Genomic DNA, 12,333 nt, shown 5'->3' on the forward strand with positions numbered 1-12,333 from the left:
CGAAACACGGAGATTTTCTAAGGTTTTTACTACATATTAACACTTTTCACATTTTCTCGTGTTACGTGGCTGCCAGTCCTCGGTTCATGCAAAATCTTAAGGTCCTCGGTCATGTCCAAGGCACCAAACCGACCAATAATTCAGTAATCGATAGCTAAAACTATAAATGTAGCTCTTCTTACTGGGCGATTGCATCAACTTAGATGCTTCTCCTGTGTTCTACTGTGCTGCTTGTATTGTCCCCACATACCGCAGCACGCGACAAGGGCTGGCAGACCATAAATGTAACCGTTTCAGAGAGAAATGCGACCAATGTGACGATCTCGCGTTATATCGTTTCGATGGTGAATGACGAAACACGGAGATTTTCTAAGGTTTTTACTACATATTAACACTTTTCACATTTTCTCGTGTTACGTGGCTGCCAGTCCTCGGTTCATGCAAAATCTTAAGGTCCTCGGTCATGTCCAAGGCACCAAACCGACCAATAATTCAACAATCGATAGCTAAAACTGTAAATGTAGCTCTTCTTACTGGACGATTGCATCAACTTAGATGCTTCTCCTGTGTTCTACTGTGCTGCTTGTATTGTCCCCACATACCGCAGCACGCGACAAGGGCTGGCAGACCATAAATGTAACCGTTTCAGAGAGAAATGCGACCAATGTGACGATCTCGCGTTATATCGATTCGATGGTGAATGACGAAACACGGAGATTTTCTAAGGTTTTTACTACATATTAACACTTTTCACATTTTCTCGTGTTACGTGGCTGCCAGTCCTCGGTTCATGCAAAATCTTAAGGTCCTCGGTCATGTCCAAGGCACCAAACCGACCAATAATTCAATAATCGATAACTAAAACTATAAATGTAGCTCTTCTTACTGGGCGATTGCATCAACTTAGATGCTTCTCCTGTGTTCTACTGTGCTGCTTGTATTGTCCCCACATCCCGCAGCACGCGACAAGGGCTGGCAGACCATAAATGTAACCGTTTCAGAGAGAAATGCGACCAATGTGACGATCTCGGGTTATATCGATTCGATGGTGAATGACGAAACACGGAGATTTTCTAAGGTTTTTACTACATATTAACACTTGTCACATTTTCTCGTGTTACGTGGCTGCCAGTCCTCGGTTCATGCAAAATCTTAAGGTCCTAGGTCATGTCCAAGGCACCAAACCGACCAATAATTCAATAATCGATAACTAAAACTATAAATGTAGCTCTTCTTACTGGGCGATTGCATCAACTTAGATGCTTCTCCTGTGTTCTACTGTGCTGCTTGTATTGTCCCCACATACCGCAGCACGCGACAAGGGCTGCCAGACCATAAATGTAACCGTTTCAGAGAGAAATGCGACCAATGTGACGATCTCGCGTTATATCGATTCGATGGTGAATGACGAAACACGGAGATTTTCTAAGGTTTTTACTACATATTAACACTTTTCACATTTTCTCGTGTTACGTGGCTGCCAGTCCTCTGTTCATGCAAAATCTTAAGGTCCTAGGTCATGTCCAAGGCACCAAACCGACCAATAATTCAGTAATCGATAACTAAAACTATAAATGTAGCTCTTCTTACTGGGCGATTGCATCAACTTAGATGCTTCTCCTGTGTTCTACTGTGCTGCTTGTATTGTCCCCACATACCGCAGCACGCGACAAGGGCTGGCAGACCATAAATGTAACCGTTTCAGAGAGAAATGCGACCAATGTGACGATCTCGCGTTATATCGATTCGATGGTGAATGACGAAACACGGAGATTTTCTAAGGTTTTTACTACATATTAACACTTTTCACATTTTCTCGTGTTACGTGGCTGCCAGTCCTCGGTTCATGCAAAATCTTAAGGTCCTCGGTCATGTCCAAGGCACCAAACCGACCAATAATTCAATAATCGATAACTAAAACTGTAAATGTAGCTCTTCTTACTGGACGATTGCATCAACTTAGATGCTTCTCCTGTGTTCTACTGTGCTGCTTGTATTGTCCTAACATACCGCAGCACGCGACAAGGGCTGGCAGACCATAAATGTAACCGTTTCAGAGAGAAATGCGACCAATGTGACGATCTCGCGTTATATCGATTCGATGGTGAATGACGAAACACGGAGATTTTCTAAGGTTTTTACTACATATTAACACTTTTCACATTTTCTCGTGTTACGTGGCTGCCAGTCCTCGGTTCATGCAAAATCTTAAGGTCCTCGGTCATGTCCAAGGCACCAAACCGACCAATAATTCAGTAATCGATAACTATAACTATAAATGTAGCTCTTCTTACTGGGCGATTGCATCAACTTAGATGCTTCTCCTGTGTTCTACTGTGCTGCTTGTATTGTCCCCACATACCGCAGCACGCGACAAGGGCTGGCAGACCATAAATGTAACCGTTTCAGAGAGAAATGCGACCAATGTGACGATCTCGCGTTATATCGATTCGATGGTGAATGACGAAACACGGAGATTTTCTAAGGTTTTTACTACATATTAACACTTTTCACATTTTCTCGTGTTACGTGGCTGCCAGTCCTCGGTTCATGCAAAATCTTAAGGTCCTAGGTCATGTCCAAGGCACCAAACCGACCAATAATTCAATAATCGATAACTAAAACTATAAATGTAGCTCTTCTTACTGGGCGATTGCATCAACTTAGATGCTTCTCCTGTGTTCTACTGTGCTGCTTGTATTGTCCCCACATAACCCAGCACGCGACAAGGGCTGGCAGACCATAAATGTAACCGTTTCAGAGAGAAATGCGACCAATGTGACGATCTCGCGTTATATCGATTCGATGGTGAATGACGAAACACGGAGATTTTCTAAGGTTTTTACTACATATTAACACTTTTCACATTTTCTCGTGTTACGTGGCTGCCAGTCCTCGGTTCATGCAAAATCTTAAGGTCCTAGGTCATGTCCAAGGCACCAAACCGATCAATAATTCAATAATCGATAACTAAAACTATAAATGTAGCTCTTCTTACTGGGCGATTGCATCAACTTAGATGCTTCTCCTGTGTTCTACTGTGCTGCTTGTATTGTCCCCACATACCGCAGCACGCGACAAGGGCTGGCAGACCATAAATGTAACCGTTTCAGAGAGAAATGCAACCAATGTGACGATCTCGCGTTATATCGATTCGATGGTGAATGACGAAACACGGAGATTTTCTAAGGTTTTTACTACATATTAACACTTTTCACATTTTCTCGTGTTACGTGGCTGCCAGTCCTCGGTTCATGCAAAATCTTAAGGTCCTCGGTCATGTCCAAGGCACCAAACCGACCAATAATTCAATAATCGATAACTAAAACTATAAATGTAGCTCTTCTTACTGGGCGATTGCATCAACTTAGATGCTTCTCCTGTGTTCTACTGTGCTGCTTGTATTGTCCCCACATACCGCAGCACGCGACAAGGGCTGGCAGACCATAAATGTAACCGTTTCAGAGAGAAATGCGACCAATGTGACGATCTCGCGTTATATCGATTCGATGGTGAATGACGAAACACGGAGATTTTCTAAGGTTTTTACTACATATTAACACTTTTCACATTTTCTCGTGTTACGTGGCTGCCAGTCCTCGGTTCATGCAAAATCTTAAGGTCCTCGGTCATGTCCAAGGCACCAAACCGACCAATAATTCAATAATCGATAACTAAAACTATAAATGTAGCTCGTCTTACTGAGCGATTGCGTCAACTTAGATGCTTCTCCTGTGTTCTACTGTGCTGCTTGTATTGTCCCCACATACCGCAGCACGCGACAAGGGCTGGCAGACCATAAATGTAACCGTTTCAGAGAGAAATGCGACCAATGTGACGATCTCGCTTTATATCGATTCGATGGTGAATGACGAAACACGGAGATTTTCTAAGGTTTTTACTACATATTAACACTTTTCACATTTTCTCGTGTTACGTGGCTGCCAGTCCTCGGTTCATGCAAAATCTTAAGGTCCTCGGTCATGTCCAAGGCACCAAACCGACCAATAATTCAGTAATCGATAACTAAAACTATAAATGTACCTCTTCTTACCGGGCGATTGCATCAACTTAGATGCTTCTCCTGTGTTCTACTGTGCTGCTTGTATTGTCCCCACATACCGCAGCACGCGACAAGGGCTGGCAGACCATAAATGTAACCGTTTCAGAGAGAAATGCGACCAATGTGACGATCTCGCGTTATATCGATTCGATGGTGAATGACGAAACACGGAGATTTTCTAAGGTTTTTACTACATATTAACACTTTTCACATTTTCTCGTGTTACGTGGCTGCCAGTCCTCGGTTCATGCAAAATCTTAAGGTCCTAGGTCATGTCCAAGGCACCAAACCGACCAATAATTCAATAATCGATAACTAAAACTATAAATGTAGCTCTTCTTACTGGGCGATTGCATCAACTTAGATGCTTCTCCTGTGTTCTACTGTGCTGCTTGTATTGTCCCCACATAACCCAGCACGCGACAAGGGCTGGCAGACCATAAATGTAACCGTTTCAGAGAGAAATGCGACCAATGTGACGATCTCGCGTTATATCGATTCGATGGTGAATGACGAAACACGGAGATTTTCTAAGGTTTTTACTACATATTAACACTTTTCACATTTTCTCGTGTTACGTGGCTGCCAGTCCTCGGTTCATGCAAAATCTTAAGGTCCTAGGTCATGTCCAAGGCACCAAACCGATAAATAATTCAATAATCGATAACTAAAACTATAAATGTAGCTCTTCTTACTGGGCGATTGCATCAACTTAGATGCTTCTCCTGTGTTCTACTGTGCTGCTTGTATTGTCCCCACATACCGCAGCACGCGACAAGGGCTGGCAGACCATAAATGTAACCGTTTCAGAGAGAAATGCGACCAATGTGACGATCTCGCGTTATATCAATTCGATGGTGAATGACGAAACACGGAGATTTTCTAAGGTTTTTACTACATATTAACACTTTTCACATTTTCTCGTGTTACGTGGCTGCCAGTCCTCGGTTCATGCAAAATCTTAAGGTCCTCGGTCATGTCCAAGGCACCAAACCGACCAATAATTCAATAATCGATAACTAAAACTATAAATGTAGCTCGTCTTACTGAGCGATTGCGTCAACTTAGATGCTTCTCCTGTGTTCTACTGTGCTGCTTGTATTGTCCCCACATACCGCAGCACGCGACAAGGGCTGGCAGACCATAAATGTAACCGTTTCAGAGAGAAATGCGACCAATGTGACGATCTCGCGTTATATCGATTCGATGGTGAATGACGAAACACGGAGATTTTCTAAGGTTTTTACTACATATTAACACTTTTCACATTTTCTCGTGTTACGTGGCTGCCAGTCCTCGGTTCATGCAAAATCTTAAGGTCCTCGGTCATGTCCAAGGCACCAAACCGACCAATAATTCAGTAATCGATAACTAAAACTATAAATGTAGCTCTTCTTACCGGGCGATTGCATCAACTTAGATGCTTCTCCTGTGTTCTACTGTGCTGCTTGTATTGTCCCCACATACCGCAGCACGCGACAAGGGCTGGCAGACCATAAATGTAACCGTTTCAGAGAGAAATGCGACCAATGTGACGATCTCGCGTTATATCGATTCGATGGTGAATGACGAAACACGGAGATTTTCTAAGGTTTTTACTACATATTAACACTTTTCACATTTTCTCGTGTTACGTGGCTGCCAGTCCTCGGTTCATGCAAAATCTTAAGGTCCTAGGTCATGTCCAAGGCACCAAACCGACCAATAATTCAATAATCGATAACTAAAACTATAAATGTAGCTCTTCTTACTGGGCGATTGCATCAACTTAGATGCTTCTCCTGTGTTCTACTGTGCTGCTTGTATTGTCCCCACATAACCCAGCACGCGACAAGGGCTGGCAGACCATAAATGTAACCGTTTCAGAGAGAAATGCGACCAATGTGACGATCTCGCGTTATATCGATTCGATGGTGAATGACGAAACACGGAGATTTTCTAAGGTTTTTACTACATATTAACACTTTTCACATTTTCTCGTGTTACGTGGCTGCCAGTCCTCGGTTCATGCAAAATCTTAAGGTCCTAGGTCATGTCCAAGGCACCAAACCGATCAATAATTCAATAATCGATAACTAAAACTATAAATGTAGCTCTTCTTACTGGGCGATTGCATCAACTTAGATGCTTCTCCTGTGTTCTACTGTGCTGCTTGTATTGTCCCCACATACCGCAGCACGCGACAAGGGCTGGCAGACCATAAATGTAACCGTTTCAGAGAGAAATGCGACCAATGTGACGATCTCGCGTTATATCAATTCGATGGTGAATGACGAAACACGGAGATTTTCTAAGGTTTTTACTACATATTAACACTTTTCACATTTTCTCGTGTTACGTGGCTGCCAGTCCTCGGTTCATGCAAAATCTTAAGGTCCTCGGTCATGTCCAAGGCACCAAACCGACCAATAATTCAATAATCGATAACTAAAACTATAAATGTAGCTCGTCTTACTGAGCGATTGCATCAACTTAGATGCTTCTCCTGTGTTCTACTGTGCTGCTTGTATTGTCCCCACATACCGCAGCACGCGACAAGGGCTGGCAGACCATAAATGTAACCGTTTCAGAGAGAAATGCGACCAATGTGACGATCTCGCGTTATATCGATTCGATGGTGAATGACGAAACACGGAGATTTTCTAAGGTTTTTACTACATATTAACACTTTTCACATTTTCTCGTGTTACGTGGCTGCCAGTCCTCGGTTCATGCAAAATCTTAAGGTCCTAGGTCATGTCCAAGGCACCAAACCGACCAATAATTCAGTAATCGATAACTAAAACTATAAATGTAGCTCTTCTTACTGGGCGATTGCATCAACTTAGATGCTTCTCCTGTGTTCTACTGTGCTGCTTGTATTGTCCCCACATACCGCAGCACGCGACAAGGGCTGGCAGACCATAAATGTAACCGTTTCAGAGAGAAATGCGACCAATGTGACGATCTCGCGTTATATCGATTCGATGGTGAATGACGAAACACGGAGATTTTCTAAGGTTTTTACTACATATTAACACTTTTCACATTTTCTCGTGTTACGTGGCTGCCAGTCCTCGGTTCATGCAAAATCTTAAGGTCCTCGGTCATGTCCAAGGCACCAAACCGACCAATAATTCAATAATCGATAGCTAAAACTGTAAATGTAGCTCTTCTTACTGGACGATTGCATCAACTTAGATGCTTCTCCTGTGTTCTACTGTGCTGCTTGTATTGTCCCCACATACCGCAGCACGCGACAAGGGCTGGCAGACCATAAATGTAACCGTTTCAGAGAGAAATGCGACCAATGTGACGATCTCGCGTTATATCGATTCGATGGTGAATGACGAAACACGGAGATTTTCTAAGGTTTTTACAACATATTAACACTTTTCACATTTTCTCGTGTTACGTGGCTGCCAGTCCTCGGTTCATGCAAAATCTTAAGGTCCTCGGTCATGTCCAAGGCACCAAACCGACCAATAATTCAGTAATCGATAACTAAAACTATAAATGTAGCTCTTCTTACTGGGCGATTGCATCAACTTAGATGCTTCTCCTGTGTTCTACTGTGCTGCTTGTATTGTCCCCACATACCGCAGCACGCGACAAGGGCTGGCAGACCATAAATGTAACCGTTTCAGAGAGAAATGCGACCAATGTGACGATCTCGCGTTATATCGATTCGATGGTGAATGACGAAACACGGAGATTTTCTAAGGTTTTTACTACATATTAACACTTTTCACATTTTCTCGTGTTACGTGGCAGCCAGTCCTCGGTTCATGCAAAATCTTAAGGTCCTAGGTCATGTCCAAGGCACCAAACCGACCAATAATTCAATAATCGATAACTAAAACTATAAATGTAGCTCTTCTTACTGGGCGATTGCATCAACTTAGATGCTTCTCCTGTGTTCTACTGTGCTGCTTGTATTGTCCCCACATAACCCAGCACGCGACAAGGGCTGGCAGACCATAAATGTAACCGTTTCAGAGAGAAATGCGACCAATGTGACGATCTCGCGTTATATCGATTCGATGGTGAATGACGAAACACGGAGATTTTCTAAGGTTTTTACTACATATTAACACTTTTCACATTTTCTCGTGTTACGTGGCTGCCAGTCCTCGGTTCATGCAAAACCTTAAGGTCCTAGGTCATGTCCAAGGCACCAAACCGATCAATAATTCAATAATCGATAACTAAAACTATAAATGTAGCTCTTCTTACTGGGCGATTGCATCAACTTAGATGCTTCTCCTGTGTTCTACTGTGCTGCTTGTATTGTCCCCACATACCGCAGCACGCGACAAGGGCTGGCAGACCATAAATGTAACCGTTTCAGCGAGAAATGCGACCAATGTGACGATCTCGCGTTATATCGATTCGATGGTGAATGACGAAACACGGAGATTTTCTAAGGTTTTTACTACATATTAACACTTTTCACATTTTCTCGTGTTACGTGGCTGCCAGTCCTCGGTTCATGGAAAATCTTAAGGTCCTAGGTCATGTCCAAGGCACCAAACCGACCAATAATTCAATAATCGATAACTAAAACTATAAATGTAGCTCTTCTTACTGGGAGATTGCATCAACTTAGATGCTTCTCCTGTGTTCTACTGTGCTGCTTGTATTGTCCCCACATACCGCAGCACGCGACAAGGGCTGGCAGACCATAAATGTAACCGTTTCAGAGAGAAATGCGACCAATGTGACGATCTCGCGTTATATCGATTCGATGGTGAATGACGAAACACGGAGATTTTCTAAGGTTTTTACTACATATTAACACTTTTCACATTTTCTCGTGTTACGTGGCTGCCAGTCCTCGGTTCATGCAAAATCTTAAGGTCCTCGGTCATGTCCAAGGCACCAAACCGACCAATAATTCAATAATCGATAACTAAAACTATAAATGTAGCTCTTCTTACTGGGCGATTGCATCAACTTAGATGCTTCTCCTGTGTTCTACTGTGCTGCTTGTAATGTCCCGACATACCGCAGCACGCGACAAGGGCTGGCAGACCATAAATGTAACCGTTTCAGAGAGAAATGCGACCAATGTGACGATCTCGCGTTATATCGATTCGATGGTGAATGACGAAACACGGAGATTTTCTAAGGTTTTTACTACATATTAACACTTTTCACATTTTCTCGTGTTACGTGGCTGCCAGTCCTCGGTTCATGCAAAATCTTAAGGTCCTCGGTCATTTCCAAGGCACCAAACCGACCAATAATTCAATGATCGATAACTAAAACTATAAATGTAGCTCTTCTTACTGGGCGATTGCATCAACTTAGATGCTTCTCCTGTGTTCTACTGTGCTGCTTGTATTGTCCCCACATACCGCAGCACGCGACAAGGGCTGGCAGACCATAAATGTAACCGTTTCAGAGAGAAATGCGACCAATGTGACGATCTCGCGTTATATCGATTCGATGGTGAATGACGAAACACGGAGATTTTCTAAGGTTTTTACTACATATTAACACTTTTCACATTTTATCGTGTTACGTGGCTGCCAGTCCTCGGTTCATGCAAAATCTTAAGGTCCTCGGTCATGTCCAAGGCACAAAACCGACCAATAATTCAGTAATCGATAACTAAAACTATAAATGTAGCTCTTCTTACTGGGCGATTGCATCAACTTAGATGCTTCTCCTGTGTTCTACTGTGCTGCTTGTATTGTCCCCACATACCGCAGCACACGACAAGGGCTGGCAGACCATAAATGTAACCGTTTCAGAGAGAAATGCGACCAATGTGACGATCTCGCGTTATATCGATTCGATGGTGAATGACGAAACACGGAGATTTTCTAAGGTTTTTACTACATATTAACACTTTTCACATTTTCTCGTGTTACGGGGCTGCCAGTCCTCGGTTCATGCAAAATCTTAAGGTCCTCGGTCATGTCCAAGGCACCAAACCGACCAATAATTCAATAATCGATAACTAAAACTATAAATGTAGCTCTTCTTACTGGGCGATTGCATCAACTTAGATGCTTCTCCTGTGTTCTACTGTGCTGCTTGTATTGTCCCCACATACCGCAGCACGCGACAAGGGCTGGCAGACCAAAAATGTAACCGTTTCAGAGAGAAACGCGACCAATGTGACGATCTCGCGTTATATCGATTCGATGGTGAATGACGAAACACGGAGATTTTCTTAGGTTTTTACTACATATTAACACTTTTCACATTTTCTCGTGTTACGTGGCTGCCAGTCCTCGGTTCATGCAAAATCTTAAGGTCCTCGGTCATGTCCAAGGCACCAAACCGACCAATAATTCAATGATCGATAACTAAAACTATAAATGTAGCTCTTCTTACTGGGCGATTGCATCAACTTAGATGCTTCTCCTGTGTTCTACTGTGCTGCTTGTATTGTCCCCACATACCGCAGCACGCGACAAGGGCTGGCAGACCATAAATGTAACCGTTTCAGAGAGAAATGCGATCAATGTGACGATCTCGCGTTATATCGATTCGATGGTGAATGACGAAACACGGAGATTTTCTAAGGTTTTTACTACATATTAACACTTTTCACATTTTCTCGTGTTACGTGGCTGCCAGTCCTCGGTTCATGCAAAATCTTAAGGTCCTCGGTCATGTCCAAGGCACCAAACCTACCAATAATTCAGTAATCGATAACTAAAACTATAAATGTAGCTCTTCTTACTGGGCGATTGCATCAACTTAGATGCTTCTCCTGTGTTCTACTGTGCTGCTTGTATTGTCCCCACATACCGCAGCACGCGACAAGGGCTGGCAGACCATAAATGTAACCGTTTCAGAGAGAAATGCGACCAATGTGACGATCTCGCGTTATATCGATTCGATGGTGAATGACGAAACACGGAGATTTCCTAAGGTTTTTACTACATATTAACACTTTTCACATTTTCGCGTGTTACGTGGCTGCCAGTCCTCGGTTCATGCAAAATCTTAAGGTCCTCGGTCATGTCCAAGGCACCAAACCGACCAATAATTCAATAATCGATAACTAAAACTATAAATGTAGCTCTTCTTACTGGGCGATTGCATCAACTTAGATGCTTCTCCTGTGTTCTACTGTGCTGCTTGTATTGTCCCCACATAACCCAGCACGCGACAAGGGCTGGCAGACCATAAATGTAACCGTTTCAGAGAGAAATGCGACCAATGTGACGATCTTGCGTTATATCGATTCGATGGTGAATGACGAAACACGGAGATTTTCTAAGGTTTTTACTACATATTAACACTTTTCACATTTTCTCGTGTTACGTGGCTGCCAGTCCTCGGTTCATGCAAAATCTTAAGGTCCTCGGTCATGTCCATGCACCAAACCGACCAATGATTCAATAATCGATAACTAAAACTATAAATGTAGCTCTTCTTACTGGGCGATTGCATCAACTTAGATGCTTCTCCTGTGTTCTACTGTGCTGCTTGTATTGTCCCCACATACCGCAGCACGCGACAAGGGCTGGCAGACCCTAATTGTAACCGTTTCAGAGAGAAATGCGACCAATGTGACGATCTCGCGTTATATCGATTCGATGGTGAATGACGAAACACGGAGATTTTCTAAGGTTTTTACTACATATTAACACTTTTCACATTTTCTCGTGTTACGTGGCTGCCAGTCCTCGGCTCATGCAAAATCTTAAGGTCCTAGGTCATGTCCAAGGCACCAAACCGACCAATAATTCAATAATCGATAACTAAAACTATAAATGTAGCTCTTCTTACTGGGCGATTGCATCAACTTAGATGCTTCTCCTGTGTTCTACTGTGCTGCTTGTATTGTCCCCACATAACCCAGCACGCGACAAGGGCTGGCAGACCATAAATGTAACCGTTTCAGAGAGAAATGCGACCAATGTGACGATCTCGCGTTATATCGATTCGATGGTTAATGACGAAACACGGAGATTTTCTAAGGTTTTTACTACATATTAACACTTTTCACATTTTCTCGTGTTACGTGGCTGCCAGTCCTCGGTTCATGCAAAATCTTAAGGTCCTCGGTCATGTCCAAGGCACCAAACCGACCAATAATTCAATAATCGATAACTAAAACTATAAATGTAGCTCTTCTTACTGGGCGATTGCATCAACTTAGATGCTTCTCCTGTGTTCTACTGTGCTGCTTGTATTGTCCCCACATACCGCAGCACGCGACAAGGGCTGGCAGACCATAGATGTAACCGTTTCAGAGAGAAATGCGACCAATGTGACGATCTCGCGTTATATCGATTCGATGGTGAATGACGAAACACGGAGAT

This window comes from Schistocerca nitens, chromosome 12 (assembly GCF_023898315.1).
Source record: "Schistocerca nitens isolate TAMUIC-IGC-003100 chromosome 12, iqSchNite1.1, whole genome shotgun sequence".
NCBI classification, from domain to species: domain Eukaryota; kingdom Metazoa; phylum Arthropoda; class Insecta; order Orthoptera; family Acrididae; genus Schistocerca; species Schistocerca nitens.